General features: G+C 37.4%; 1 protein-coding gene across 5 annotated transcripts in view; it reads right to left on the bottom strand.

Annotated features, from left to right (window-relative positions):
* The window catches only part of mRNA-cap (RNA guanylyltransferase and 5'-phosphatase mRNA capping enzyme), a 548,400-nt gene that overhangs the window by 491,211 nt on the left and 42,592 nt on the right, over positions 1 to 14,597 (bottom strand). For 3 of the 5 annotated variants that reach the window (XM_090376080.1, XM_090376082.1, XM_090376081.1), the window contains exon 2: positions 12,396 to 12,494. The exons of the other annotated variants lie outside the window; for them this stretch is intronic. The gene's annotated coding sequence lies outside the window, so the exon portion shown is untranslated. The remainder of the gene's footprint in view (positions 1 to 12,395; positions 12,495 to 14,597) is intronic. 5 annotated transcript variants of the gene reach the window in all.

Genomic DNA, 14,597 nt, shown 5'->3' with positions numbered 1-14,597 from the left:
CAAACACTCACACCCCATCATGAAGAGGTAGGTCTGTACTACCTATTTAAAAACAATATAAGTGACATAAGCTCCTGAACTCCAGGAGCAAAATAACAAAAGATTCATACAATTAACAATCACTAAAGAGTAATCAATACACATCCCATGTATGTCATCATAAAGATATTCATGAGTCCACCTAAATAATTCATTAAGTCCTGCCGTTCAGGGAGCCTGCACATGGAATTCCCAACAAAATGTTAAAGTAGTCATGCAAGGTTGGCAGCCCCCACAGTCACCAACAGAAGACAACATCGTTGATCTCACCCCTAAGTCCACCAACAGCAACTGTGGCCCCACAATCCACGACTTATCCATAATCAGTTTTCCACTTGACTATATCTAATGCCTTAGCATATTCTGGGCAGGTCTTATCCACAAGTGTCATCAGAAGGAATCTTCATTTGCCAACAAATTGCACACCTTGGCAGTTCACATCCTTTTTAGAACATTGCCTAAAATCATAGTCTCTGCCTCCACAGTTACCACAGAAGGCATCGCTCCTGAAATAACGAGCCACATGACCAAAGGCCATGCAGCAATAACACTGTGTGGGAACCACAAGATCACATACCCTGCATATAAGCTCCAGTCCAAAAAAACACTGGAACACTCATCAGTATCATCCTAATGTCACCAGGAAGCTGTGCCACAAAGTTGTATGCTGACCGACCCTTGGCTTTATTCCTCGCCACCATTGTAACTGAAGAACAGAACTGATCTTCCTCAATCCCAGTCGTTCAAGTTCCTTTGCCACAATTCTTGAAGGAAATATTCACGAGAGAGTCTTTAAAGTCAAAAACAACAACCTAGGGGATAGTTTTGAGGGTGCACCAAACACTAGTCCTAACTCCTTAACATGAGAACACGACATAATCTTGTTTATGTCCACTTTAGTAGCATACTCAACTACTACCCATTTATCCCTAGACAGTCATACACCTACAACCTTTGTGTCTTGCAACACTGGATGAACCATCTGAAGGAGTTCATTCTCCACTCCCTCATTGGAGCGGAATCTGTTCGTAACAGACTTCAAAATTAAGGTCATTAATCGTGCCACCTTTTCGTCAGCAGACATTGCCCGAGGAAAAGTCTTCACAGAGGGCAATTCATCCTGCAAGGCCGATGTCAAATTGCCCATCAGCATAGTATTTTCAATTTGAGTCTTGGTAACAACAGTCTCCATCTTATCCCAGATCAACAAAATCTTGTAGACCAATGAACGAAACAAATCCAGCTTGTCAGCCAAATTATGATCTTCCTCAGCTGCCATCGAGCTTACACAACTGACCACAACCATCTTCCTGATCATTTCTTGGTCACTTAAATCATCTGAAACTTCCTCAATCATAACTCCCACCAGAGAAGACAGCCATCAAAGCAGAATCTCCTGCATCGGATTCCACTTCTGACTCATCCAAGTCCTGACCAGATATCTTGGTTTGTTCTTGTTCATGAAGAACTACAATAGCTGCTCTGGTACATGCAGAAACACTGGAAACCCAGCTTCGCTTTTGGTACAATGTCCTGTATCTTTATTTTCAGCTCTCTGCTTGCCTTCTTGGCTTTAAATTGATTGACTATAAGAGGTACATCGTCATGTTCTTGTTTCTTGCGATGAACTTCTTTTGCAAGAAGTAAGACATATCCACCATATGCCATTCTTTCCTCTCAGGGGGAGAAAGAGAAATAATGCTTCAAAACTTTTGGACTAGCATTTTCTTTAATAACCCTACGATTAGCAGCAGTCAAAGAAGGAATTTCCTTTGAACCAGAAGCTATATTTAGAATTAAATAAATAACTTAAGCTAAACAACACTAGTATATTAGTAGATGATCTAATAAATAAGACAAGTAAAAGCAAACAAAATTTCACAGAATTTAGAACCAAAGTCGAAAAAAGGCTCACTTGGGCAGCTGGGGGAAATCACTCCCTGCAGCTGAAGCCCAGATCAAGGGGAGGTGGAGCCTTCCTAAACAGATTGAACAAAGAGGAAAAATGATATCACAAGGTCAAAAACTAACAACAGCACAATAAGATCACAAAAACCAACAATTGAATACACGATGGCACCTGGACCAACGTGTATTGAACTGTGTAAAATCAATGGAGAGAGAGAGAAAAGGTGGTAGAGAAAAGTTATGCTTTTAGTTAAGAAGCACACAGAATCTAAGGCAGTGCACCCAATCGACAGTGTAATGGTGGGTCAGTTTGTTATGGCATAAGCACTGGGGGAAAAACATGAGGGCAGGAGTGTATTATAAGAGCAATGACTGTGATGAGTATAATAAACAACTATCCAAACAGAGTGAACTAGTAAATTAGAGTATCTTATAATGGGTGATTTTAATTTTGCAGTACTGACTGGAAGCTTATGGAATGACTACTCACAGAGGAGCAAGGCTTTTCTGGATTTAATTGATGAATATTTTCTACATCAGCACGTTAGGGAGGCAATGAGGGAAAGTAATACTCTTGATTTGATTATCAGCAATGACTCTTCATGCATTAAAGAAAGTGCAGATAAAGGAACCACTAGGTCACAGTGTATCTATGTGAGACTTATGTAAAAGATGTGACCACTATTAACTGGCAAAAGAAAGGGCTTTTCTTTTCTAAAGGTGAATACAAAGTTTTCATCAATTTTAAAATCTATTCAGTGCAATCAACTGATGCCAATTCAGTGCAATATTACCAACAGAGAATTCTAAATCAGTGAATTCATTGAGAACGAGAGTAGCCTTGTGCAGGCGAAGTTTTTACTGCTTCTGGAATAGAGAAGTTTTTTTCTGTTTTATTAGTTTAAATTGGCATAAAACTTATTTTCTAGAGTAGCTTTATATTCCTAGTTACAATACTTAGTTTAAAGTTTAACTTAGATAGAGATTTTGTAGGTATTACTCAGTATCGGTAAGCGTATCAAATCCACGTGTTACAAGTTGCAGCTCCGCTGAATGAGAAGTTTTTTAGCCATATTTAGCCGCTTTATTGACCAATTGTTATATTAAATTATTTTCTATAAGTAGTTTATAGACCTGGTCAGGATCCTTAGTTTATTCTGAATTGAGACAGCAAGATATGGAAGTTAATTATTACTTAAGTGTTGGTAGATTTACCGTTCGTAACTTGTTGCCATTGTTATACGATACAACATTAAATCCCGAACTAGATAGCATAAGCTTAGTATAGTATAGTATAGTAGATAATACAGTGGATTCCAGTTATTTGGGCCACTGGTTATTTGGGGCAGCCATGTATTTGGGGAAAATCTTAAAAAAACAGAAACCAATCGAGAAAATAGCCAGGAGACCGCAGCATTGGAGATTACCTACGATTGTTTCTGACAGTACCACGTGGTTTGGTCAAAATTCTGGAGGACACAACCATAAAACAATTAGCAGTCACCTGTGTGTATTGGGCTTTTCTGTTAGTGAAATTTATCATAAACGGACAGTAGACTTGATCTTATTGAATTTGTGATAATACCGACATCTGGAATTCTGTGGGTTATTATGGTGAAATGTGTTTACACTTCCATGGAATCTTCAATCATATAAAAAAATTAATATTCAGATCTTCTCTTCATTCCTATTTTTAAAGCTTTGTAACTCGTTACTCCATTCTCACGCGCGTATCGCGTTACTTGCAATTTGTGTGTTCTTTGTTATTGACTGCTTATCTTTTTACTGTTTTAAATTTTAATCCCCACCCAAAAATGTCAACTAGTTTAGTTAGTATCTACATATTAATTATTCCGATTAACACGTATATTCTTCCGATTTTCACATATCATTTAATTTTTTTAATTGGTAAGGTAAATTTGTGCTTAATATCTTTACTTTTATAGCCTGTGGATAATATTCCTCCTATTTTCTAAAATTAGAATCGCCGTTTAATAGAATTAAAATTCAATTCGTAAAAGTGATCAAATGACTGGCACTTACTACACATCGTATAGTGTGGTACTTGGCTATGGTGAGTTCGTCGTAACATGATTTGATTGTACAGTGACCTAACTGTAAAGGTGGGGGGAGGGGTTACATTGCATTTTTTAGCAATTTACGTGAAACTTTGGATAATTGGGGCAGCCGCTTAATCAGGCCAAAATGCACTAGTCCCGATGTGTCCCAAATAACCGGAATGGACTGTTTTTTTTGTTTTTTTTTTAAGTATGAATCAACGTAAGCAGGGGTCGAGGTGTCACGCCCACACCACATGGAGGAACGCCGCCCCTCTATGTTACCAGGTAGTACTAGGTGGTAGATGACTCTCATCAACCGGTGAAATACCACCACTTTGCTTATTGGAGGCTTGAAGTGGTGGAACCCATGTTTAGTCTCTAGAGTTATGTTCCGGTTAACACTTCCCTATCTCTTCCATCATTCAGTATGATTGATGACTTTTGAGGTTATGATGAACGTCGTGGCGAGATCCAATATTCCTTACATTTCGAGGGTACAGCTCTAAAACGGTGTTTGCAGGCCGGCCGCTAGTTAGTACACCGGACCGAACCTATTGGTAACTCTCTAGGAGGCTTCCGGATCAGCTGGTGTATAATCTTGCTACCTCTACTCTGCCAGATAGTGACTGGAGAGAGTCCGAGTAGTGTGTATGCGGGGAGCATTGTTGAGGCCACATTATGTCAAGGATCTGGGTATATTCTTACCGCAAGATGCCATATCCAAAAATTTCATTACTTCATACAGCATGTCCCACTCACTTTTTCTTACTATTGAATACACAATGAATTGTCAAACTAATAGAGCAAGCTTACCTGTGAAAAGATCTAAACCTCCCAAGGACTTCTTAATTCATTTCACAAATATATGTGGTCTCAATTCTAATCTCAATGATGTCCATTTCCACTTGTTCAATTTTTTCACTTTCTTATTCCAAAGGTGTTTTTCCTTCGGATTGGAAATTTGCTCATATCCAGCCAGTTCCTAAAAAGGATGACAAATCCCTCCCATCCAATTATCATCCCATTGCAATTACTTCTACTCTTTCTAAAGTAATGGAGAAATCAATTAACCGCCAACTCTTAAACTACCTAGAAACCTTCCGTCTGATCAACGATCGCCAGTATGGATTCCGTCAGTGTCGATCCACTGGTGATATTCTGGCTTACGTTACCCATTTATGGACTAATTCAATGGAAAAGTTCGGTGAAACACAAGTAGTTGCTCTTGACATCTCAAAGGCTTTTGATAGTGATTGGCATAAAGGTCTTCTAAACAAACTTCCATCTTATGGTTTGCCAACTGTTTTTAGTAATTGGTTATCCAGTTTTCTCTTTGATCGCTCACTGAGGGTGATTGTAGATGGCTCTCTGTCTTCTAACTTCTCCACTAATGCCGGTGTCCTACAAGGTTCAGTTCTTTCCCCCACTCTTTTCCTCTTGTATATCAATGATCTTCTTCCATTGACTGGAAATCCTATCCATAGTTTTGCCGATGATAGCACATTGCATTCAACTTTCCATTTTGAGAAACCTTGTCCTGCTCAATCAGCTTCAACTTCTCGAAAATCTGCTACCAATTCCTTAAATGCCGATCTTCAGGTAATTCTCCAGTGGGTCAAAGACAACTTAGTTGATTTCAACCCTTCTAAAACTCAGTCTTGTCTTATATCTCGCAAAAAGGATTCTTCTGCTCCTATGCTTATCTTTAGTGACACTCCGATTTCTAGGCAAAATGATATATCTCTTTTGGGGATTACGATTACTTCTAATCTCTCTTGGCACAAGCACATTACAAATATTGCTTCCTCTGCATCTAAAAAACTTGGTTTTCTCTTTTGCTCTCGGTGTTACTTTTCTTCCAAACAGCTGCTCACTCTGTATAAATCGCAAATCCGCCCTGCCATGGAATATTGTTCCCACATCTGGGGTGGTGCCCCTAAAACCTCTCTCAGGCTTCTTAATTCCATTCAGAAGAGGGCAGTTAGGTTAATTAATGATTCATCTCTAACAGAGTCTCTCCACTCGCTTTTTCATAGGCGCACTGTTTCTGCTGCATGCCTCTTCTACAGATACTTCCATGGGCACTGTTCTTCTGAATTGGCTTCTGTAATTCCCGCTCTCTCTTTCAAAACAGTCCAAACACGTGCCGCCACCAGCCAACATCCATTTACTATCCAACTTCAAACTCACAGAACCAACTTTTCATCTTCCTCATTTATTCATTCAACTGCCGGTTTCTGGAACAACCTTCCATCATACGTATTTCCTGAAAATTACAGTCTACAGAAGTCCAAGCCCAATGTCAACAAATATCTTCTTTCGTCTTCTCAACCTCAAACCCAAGCACGGTACTAAGTACTATAGGTTCTAATACCTCTCGTGTTTGGGGTTTACATAAAAAAAAATAAAATTAATACATAACTTGATACGGAAGTTATATAAACGGAACCCTTGGATAATACATGATACTGAAAAATATATATAGCGTTATAACTGTGTTGGGATACAAGTTTAGGGTTATAATTTTGTACAGAAATTGAAATTTTATTGCAATTAAATCAAAATCATGACTCAGACCAGAGGAGCAAAGCAAAAGGCTCAAGCTAATGGGAGTGCTGTGGCTCAGAGGTGAACTGAGGGGGGGGGGGCAGTTGCCCTCTGAATCACAGCCTTTTAAAATGCATTGCAGAGCAATTGGATACGGGACATGATATTGCCAAGGGGGACGTCTTTGTGTGTGTGCGCGCGATGTAAGGAGTTTAAGGAAATCAGGCGACAACTCAGCATTGTTATGGGCCTATATGAGACCTTGAAGGCAGGGTGGATGCCCTCGAAGGATCTAAATTGAAGGGCCCATCAAGCTCTCAGCTGCCCACATCAACGCCAGAGTTTGCACTTGTTCATCACGCAACACAGCAGATACCCCCAAGGCAGAATGCACTGGTCCCACAGGAACTAGTAGTTGTTGGTGACTATTGTCAGGAAACGGGGAACATGCTTTGTAAAAAGGATAGGTGGAACAGGACTGGGGTGTGTCTGCCAGGGGCAAAGATTGATGACACTGTAGAGCAGATATCACTTTTTAAAGGCTCAAAAGGTGATATAGTTGTACACGTTGGCACTAATGATATTAAGAGTAGGAGAGTGGCAGAATTACTTAACAAGTACAGGTTGCTGTTGAAAAAAAGGCATGAATTAGGGTTAAATTTGAAAGTGTCTGCAATTCTGCCCAGACACAAAAGGAGGGAGTATATGATGAGAGCCTTGTCGATCAATCCGGCCCTGGAAAGACTGTGCAAGGCACAAGGGGTAGAATTTTTTTCAGCCTGGTCTGTACTTGTTAACAGGAGAGACTGCTTCTACAGGGATGCGATACACTTAAATAGAAAAACTGTGCAAGAATATTTGCTGATGCTATCGAGGCACTGTTAGGTGGGCCGGAAAACTGCTAGTTTGAGGGGATACAAGGACTAATAGATTTAGCCTGGAAAACAAGATGCAGGATATTTCAGAGACTGCTGGGAGTCATTGCGGTACAAGTAAACACATCGGTTGTGTTAGGGTAGCTAAGAATAGGAACAGGTGCATGTATACTTGCGTGTACACCAATGCTAGGAGTTTGGTAAATAAAATTGATGAATTTGAGGTATTGCTCAAAACACCAAAAGGCAGATACAGTGGTACCTTGATTTGCGAGGATAATTCGTTCCGGAAACGTGCTCATAATCCAAAGAACTCATATATCAAAGGGAATTTCCCCATAAGGGAATTTATATTTTTAATATTTAAATTTAATATACATAAAGCAATCAAATTTATTAATTATTGGGTAGGACGACTTTCACTGTCTCTAACGGAATCACTGCTATCTATTGACTTTTTCTTTTTTTTTTTTTTTTAACAAGGAATCTTTCCAATGACACTTGATTTTTGCCTCCTTTTGAGAATTTCACGGAAATCAGATTCATCGCTCGCACTATTATGAAATGAGGAGGCACGCTTGATACACATAAACAAAGCTGCGCGCGTGTAGCAATTGAATAAACAACACTATTAACACTTCACATTTTACTAAAGCACATTTCTAGGGGTTACTACCATAAAACAATAAAAACAATTTCCAGTTGCGTTCCTGCTAGTGGAATCTGTTATAAACTGGTAGTAAACTCTATCTAATTGCATTTGCGATTATACTAGCTGGAATTGTTGGTTTTTACGTTATTATGGTGAAATGTGTTTCCCCTTCACTGATATAAAAAACCATAAATACATTTTCAAATTCTTCTCTTCGTTCCTATCGGGTTGCGGTTATTCTGCGTTCGACAGCCATTTCTTGTAAACACAAAGGCGAATCGTGCATAAGCGAATTCGGTTAGTGTTATACAAGATATCGTTCCCGTATTTATAAATCGTGTATGATCGAATTCATGTAGTGTAAACATGTGTTATACGAGGACTGACTGTACTCTTATTGCAAGACCTCGCTCGTTTATCAAGTTAAAATTTATTAAAAATTTTTGCTCGTCTTGCAAAACACTCGCATACCAAGTTACTCGTAATCCAAGTTACCACTGTATTGTCGGGATATCAGAGATATGGTGTCACACGGATATAAGGAATGCAGAACTGGAATTTGGGGAGTACATTGTGTACAAAAAGGATAGGAAGGAAGGAGGGGTTATGCTATTAGTTAAGAAACACAAAATCCAAGGAAGTTAAGCCAGTTGACATCAATGGACAGTGCAGTGTCAAGTCAGTTTGGTGTGACATAAGCATTGGGAGATCAAAATTGAGAATAGGAGTTTGATATAGGCCTAATGAATCTGATGAGTATAATAAGAAACTGTACAGGGAAATAGAGTGGGCCAGTAAATCAGAGTGTCTTATATAATGGGGGATTTTAATTTCCCAGATACTGACTAGAATTTGTGGGTTGGTCACTCACAATAGCAAGGCTTTTGTGGATTTATTGGATGATTGTTTTCTACATCAGCATGTTCGGGAGGCAACTAGAGGGAGCAATACTCTTAATCTGATTATAAGTAGTGATTCTCCATGCATTAAGAATCTGCAGATAAAGGAACCACAAGGTGGCAGTGATCACAGTGTGCTGAAGTGGGATTTACTCAAAGAGGTAACTACAATCGGGGGTAAAGGGAAGAGTTTTTGCTTTCGTAAAAGCGACTACGATGGTCTGAGACAGTATTTAAATTCTATACAGTGGGACCAACTGATGACGTTACCAACAGCAAATTCAAAATGGAAGCATTCAAAGAACTTATCTTGGTAGCTACTAGGCTTTACATACCAACTAAGAAATATTGTTCAAGTTTTAGGCCTAAATGGATGTCAGATGAACTAATGAGACATATGGCAGAGAAGTAAAATGAATGGGATACATATAATTTAATGGGTGACATGGAAGCCTACAACAGGTAACGAAGTCAAAAAGGAGATTAGGCAGGCAAAGGCAGATTATGAGAAATCCTTCGCAAAGGATGCAAAGAAAAACAGAAAACAGTTCTTTACCTATGTAAACTCTAGAAGGAAAGGGATGAATCAGATTGGTCCACTGGATATTGATGGTTCAACAGTTGAGGATCCTGCACAGGTGGCTAACAAACTAAATGAATACTTTGCATCTACATTCACACATGAGGAGTTAATCAGGAAGGGGAATGCCAGAGGTGAAGTAAACTCTGTCAGTGAGATAAATGATTTTGTAATAACTGAGAGGAAAGTGGAGGAGAAATTGTTGAGGATAAACATAAAAAAGGCATCCGGGGTGGATGGGATCTATCCAGTTATATTAAAGGAGGCAGCAAAGGAGGTAAGCAAACCCTTAGCCATAATTATGAGAACTTCTTTGGACTCAGGGGAGGTACCCATAGACTGGAGATGTGCAAATGTGACCCCAATTCACAAAGGAGGATCAAAGGCTGACACAAGTAATTATAGACCTGTGAGTTTAACTTCTGTTCCAGGAAAATTAATGGAGGCACTGGTTAAAGAAGCACTGCAGGATCATCTAGACAAGACTTCAGTTATAGCTCAGACACAGCATAGTTTTGTTAAGGGAAAGTCTTGCCTGACCAATTTGATTGGATACTATGATGCAGTCACAAAGGAACTGGATCCCTCCCTCCCCCCCCAACAAACGCTGCAATCTGTCAGCATCCTTTTAATGTCCTACTTCAAATTCACAAAACCAATTTTTCTTCTTCCTCATTTATTCTTTTAACTTTTGTTTACTGAAACAATCTCCCTTCATGTATTTCCTGAAAATTACAATCTACAGAAATTCAAGACTAACATCAACAAGTATCTTCTTTCATCTTCTCAATCTTCAACCCACATACGGTACCAAGTACTACAGGTTAGAATACATTGTGTTTAGGGTTTTTCATTTAAAAAAAAGAAAAAAAAGTTTTAAACATGCCTGATTTTTCTGTATAGAAATACTAGTTCCAATAACTAAAATTAGACAATGTCCTTTCATTTGGGTTGCCCTCAGTTTCCATTAAAGAATTAAATTCTACTGGATTTGGTAGAGAAACAACCTGCAAGATTAGCTGAAGACAAAAGAACATTCTTAACAAGACAAACTGGTTTTGTAAATTGCAGGTATTTACAGTATATTGCAGTACAGTAAACCCCCGCTATTCGCAGGGGTTAAGTTCCTGAGAAATGTAGCGAATACCGAAAACGCGAATACTGAGTTATGGCTCCCATAGAAATAAAGGGGTTCCGTTCCAAAGTATGAAATATATAAGAAAAACTAGTCTAAAATTTTGTCTATATATGTACCTTCATAATATGACTATGTACATAGAGAGTATATAGTGAAATGCAAGCATATGGCATCAAAATGAAAATAAGAAACAATTTAATATTAAATGTAATACAGTATTTATTAGAAATTTCAAACCAGCAGCGCCTTTGCTAGCAAAAAAACTTCTCGCCAGTGCTATCACCAGTTTCGCTAAAGTGTTGATAAAGGAGTTTTGCCTTTTCACGAATGATGAGTGAACTTAACGGAATTTTATTTTGAGTTCGGTCTTCTAGCCACAGATTTAAAGCCTTTTCCATTTTTTCGAATTTAACATCACGAGTTACAGAGCAAATTTTTGAAACAATTAGCGCGTTTTCACGGACCCTACGGCTGATTTTTTCTTCCGATTTTTTTGATTGATCGTACCGTTGACTCATTGATTTTATAATATTTTGCCACTGAGGAGACACTTTCACCATTAGAAATTTTATCTAATAACTCAATTTTATTCGCTAATATCATCACCTTATTTGATATTTTCACATTTCTCTTGTTATTCGTAGCCATATTTTTGTACAGGTTAGAAAGAATTTGTCCACAATAAAGTCACTTTCTTCAGTTAACACACTCGAAAAAGTCTGTTTTACACTGCAAAACGGTAGATTTATCATTTTTGTAAGCATATCAATTTATAAATTGATAAATTTATTCAATTTATAAGCATAGAAATTAAAAGTAAACGACGAAACCTTCCATGACAAGCGCATAACACATACTGAACAAGGATTAGCGAGAAACATCCACGCTCGCGATTTTGTCACCCCTCTCCCCCCACCCACTGAGCGCTGTTTTGACAGGGAAAGATAATTCTAGCCACGCCCATGTTTTTTTATGACGGAAAATATTCACGGCGCTTTAAAATTCACATTTTTTTAGGTTTCATTTTATATTAAATCAGCGATCGCGAATACAGATACAGCAAATAGCGGGGGTTTGCTGTATACTGTAATTTACAGTATAATTTTGTATATTGCAGTCTCCGGAAACTAGGCATCTGCATGATGACTTAATTGAAGTGCATATAGCTTTAAAGGGGTTAGGTAAACTAAATGCTGATGATGAAACAAACAAATGGCAAATTTAAATAGGGAAAGGATGGCTGCTAAACAGATGTGTGGAAATTTACATTTAGCAGAAGAGTAGCCAATTGGAATAAACTTCTGCTTAGTTTTGTGTAGGTGGGTAGCTTGAATAAATTTAAGGAAGGTTTGGCCAAATTATTAGAAGAAATGAGGAAAGGATTCATTTTTTATTTGTTCACTTCTTGTCTTTTTTTTTCTTTTTTCTTCAAGTTTTGCTTCCTTGCATCATATTGCCAATAGTAATATTAATAATATCAATTATTAAATTATAGCTTAACTAAGCTTTTATTAAATTAAATTAAGCTCATTTATGTAATTTATTTAGATAATAGCAAAATTGGGGCGATTTGTATAAATTCAGTTATTTTGAGGCTTTTCTTATTCCATTTGGTGCTCTTGGTGCCTATGGCCAGGGCCACATTCACTGTGCCCTAGTTACGCCTCTGTTCAAAATGATTAATTTCTTACACTTACATCCTAGAATATCCTCCAAACCACATTCTCAGAACAGGTGGTTGTCAATTCGTGGGCACCACCTAACCTTACCGAAGGTGCCAAGCTGGATAGCGAGTGCTAGAGAAACGTGAAATAAAAAAATATATTTAGTCTGTTTTTATTACGATGATATCTAAATATAAAATATGTAAAATTTTCACTAAATTTCAATAATAGTTTCATTTCAAAATTTGAATAAGGTAATTCTCCTCTCCTGTCTTGAAATAATACCCCTCAATCCTAATCATTCTTTTTATATTAGCCAATGATAGCACTTTGTAGCTTAGAAATAAAGATTTCAAAATTGGAGAGATTGTGTGGGAAGCAATGCTGGATGGGCCATATCCTCCAGGCCCAGACCTCACAGCCTGGAGAATTAACAGATCTGTGCCCTTGCACATTGGTTATCTGACCTTTATGGTGAGTTATAACTTGTTAAATAAAAAGTGAATTAAAAATTTCAAGACCTATTTCAAATGAAAAAAATAATAATAAAATAAAATTTATACAGTTGCAGGAGAATAAGTTTTTGAATTTCCTACTGAATAATATCTAGTTCCAAATGGTTCTAACTCATGTTCAGAGAATCTTCATGCATGGAACACAAAGGCAATAAAATTTTAGACTTTTGCCACTGCTCTCATTACCAAATAGATACTTGAAAAATTTCTTCATATGTAGCTACTGTTCACCGACCTTCAGGAAAATAAAATAAAGGCAAATAATCGAAAAAATATAGAAACCAATAGTTTTAAGGAGATATGCTGCTTAACTCTACAACTAAACTGAAACTTCAAAACTGATTATCTCTATTTCAAATCCCTGATTGCCACTGTCTAACAATGATTTCTTTTTCCAAAGTGGAAAAAACTTATGTGCATGCGCACACACGTGTTAGCTACAAACTAACTAAATGTGAAACTCATGAGTTACAAGCTTTTTCCAAGTTATAAAAATAACTTCATCTTTATAACTCATTACTAGCAATCCAAAAAGTTTTTTCAAAGGTGGATAGTGTTTGATAATTAGAGCTATATTGCAATTTTGATACCGAGGCAGATCTTTTGATTACAAAAGTTAAGCCTGCATATCTCCATGACCTTTTGTTTTGTAGTATAGCTAGGATTTTCTTTCCATTTTCCTTGAATGGATATACTACAGTTATAACTTTTGTTGTGCTTGAAAACGTTTGTTCTGCAAATTTAGAATTACTGCCTTACAGTAATTCTAAATTCACAATTTGTAACCTCTATATGAGAATGATACCTATGTTAGAGTCATAGCAGTTTGGAAGCTTAGCTAGCTGACACATTGCCATCAATCCCTTTGTAATCTGGGATCAGACAAAAATGCTTCTTTCATTTGTTTAGAATGCAGGATAGGATATTTTAAACTGCCATAATACTGAATGGTGGCAATAAGAAATATTTTCAACATTTGTAGAATAACCAAATGAGTCTGTAGATCACGTTTGTCTGACCCACAGATTACAGGCAGCCCATTCTCTCATACTGTGTGATTCACAGCCATGTAAGCAGCTCCAAATGCTATGCAACCCCCCACCAAGAAAAATTAGCATATCACATAATAGATTCACACAGACTTCTGAAAACTGTTTCTGTAATATTCAATTTTTCTGTATTGCCCCCCCTTATGTTTTATGTATTTTCCTAAAAATTTAACATTATTATTACAACTATGTAACAAGAATGTTATCAGTGTCAAGTAATAATAGTCTTAGTTTCCATTTTTTTCATATTAACATAATTATTAAATGCAAATATAAATACTGGTCAACAGAAATTCAATCCTATTTTGAAAAATGCATATTAATGCATACCTGTTTTGTCTGATCAGAAGAACCAGTTCAAAGGCAGTTATCTATAACTCAAAGCTGCTTAAGTTAATTTATGTAGGAGAAAACAATGAATTTGCTGTGATGCATATATTCTATGCATGTTCTATACAGCTTTTCAATGTTTTTGCAGTTTGTATGTAAGTAAATATGTCTCCAATTAGACTGTTAGATTCCTCTGGATGCCTGTAACGGGAATTGCTTCCTTGTAAAATTTTGTGAATAAAGAATTTTATTATTATTATTGCTAGGAGGCTTTGTCCCCGCCCATCCCTCACACACTTTTCGACGTAAAATGTAGAGGTATATGGAGTAAGTGAAATCTT

This window comes from Mastigoproctus giganteus, chromosome 6 (assembly GCF_048544385.1).
Source record: "Mastigoproctus giganteus isolate SK-2022 chromosome 6, ASM4854438v1, whole genome shotgun sequence".
NCBI classification, from domain to species: Eukaryota; Metazoa; Arthropoda; class Arachnida; order Uropygi; family Thelyphonidae; genus Mastigoproctus; species Mastigoproctus giganteus.
Note: the sequence above shows the minus strand (reverse complement) of the source record. Positions and strands in the feature narration are given on the sequence as shown.